Genomic DNA, 1,917 nt, shown 5'->3' with positions numbered 1-1,917 from the left:
TGACAATTAGATTTTCGAAAATTTTCACCTAAAACTAATTAGTCTTTGAAGAAGAAAAAAAGTATCAATTAAGTCCTCCACAAAACGAAATAGAATTGTCTATATATTTAATTATATACAATGGTCTGTCTTATTGCTGTCAAATAAGTATGAAAACAATATAATTTTAGACAATAAAACATTTATTGTTGCATGCATAAAGCGAGATTCAAACTCCTGACACTTGCTTAAGCGGACGAGTGAGCTAACTACTCGACCAACTCATAGTAGTTAATGATACATATTAACACCACAGTTAAGTTTTACGTGATAAATTGATATAATGACATAACGTAGTCTCCACCATTTATTATTGTGGAAGATTAAATTAATATTTTTTCTTTTAATAAATATAAAATAAATATTTTTAAAACTTAATAAGATTTAATAGTATGTTTTTAAATTTTTAGAAAGAAAATCTTAAAATATGATATTTAACAAAAAAAAGTTATAACAAAAAATTTCTTTCTTCTTTTGCTTTTTGGACCAAATAATCATAATTGGAGAATTTTCGCTAAGAAATCCAAATCAGTGTAAATATTTTCATTTTCCTAATCAATGTCACTCTTTTTGGAAAAGGATATTTTGGGCGGATATAGTTTCCAAAAGACGTTAATTCCTATGTGTAATTGTAATTTCTCAAATAAGATTATTTCTAGTAAAAAATACGTATAGCTTTACCCAAAAAACAAAATAAAGGTATTAATATTATTTAAATATTTAATTAAAAATCCTAAACTTTGATTTAAAACAAATTTATTGATTTTTTTTTTTTTGGCCCAAAACACAACTGGACGATGTTCAAATGGCCAATATAGTGTATCGAAATATTTAATGGCCAAAAAAATTATTCTAATATTTTGCTAAATTATCAATAATACCAATTTCATTTTATTTTTTGATGCCACTCATTTCTAGATGCCTCTGAGTCCAATATATATGTTATCTAATGAAACTAAAAATATATCTTTCCGAAAAATATGATCGGATCATTATGTGTGGCAAAAATTAAATAACCACTAAATATTTAAAGGTATTCAAAGATATCAATATCACTGTCTTCATTAAAAATTTAAAATAAAGATAACCAATATCCTCATATAAAAAACATGGTCATATAACATAGCAAAAAATAATTCATATATAATTTCCAATTAAACATTTTGTCAAGGATTTAGATTTATATGATGATGATGATGATGATGATGATGAATAAATAAACAAAAAATCCAATTATATGAACCATTGTTTTATTCATCCTATCATAAAATTATTTATTTAAAGTTTAAATTATTTTTTATTTATGATAAACAAAATTTATAACGAGAATTAAATTTTAAACCTTTTAATTTATAGTACTCCGATACTATATAAAAAATTACACATTTCAAAAGTTTAAACTACTAAATAAAAATATATAAATAGTTATATATCTAATACAAATTAATACAATTTTAGCCTATTTAACAACAAAATATATTTCATTCAATTCAAATTAACTAAAAATTATTTCCTAAATCTGATCGAATTATATTAGCTTTCACTCTACACAATAAGGAAATAGATAAAAGAAATTACATCACAAATTAAATCCCAAATAAAAAAACATAATTTATGTTTTAGAACTTGATTTTTTTTTTCCTCTCTAGCATTTTTCACACTTATTGAGATTTGGTTGTCAATGCATATGCAATAGGTGTAATAATTAATATGACTGGAAGAAATTATTTAGAAAATAACATGAAAAAATTTTAACAATAACCATAAAAGAGTTATTAGTAAAGTAAACATTAGTAATTAAAAAAAAATCAATATCTAGAAACCCAGAAAGAAGTAAGGAAATGAAAAAAACTATTATTAATATTTAATAATTATTTT

The sequence above is a fragment of the Arachis ipaensis genome, chromosome B02 (assembly GCF_000816755.2).
Source record: "Arachis ipaensis cultivar K30076 chromosome B02, Araip1.1, whole genome shotgun sequence".
In the NCBI taxonomy this organism is placed as follows: domain Eukaryota; kingdom Viridiplantae; phylum Streptophyta; class Magnoliopsida; order Fabales; family Fabaceae; genus Arachis; species Arachis ipaensis.
This window is presented reverse-complemented; position numbering follows the sequence as displayed.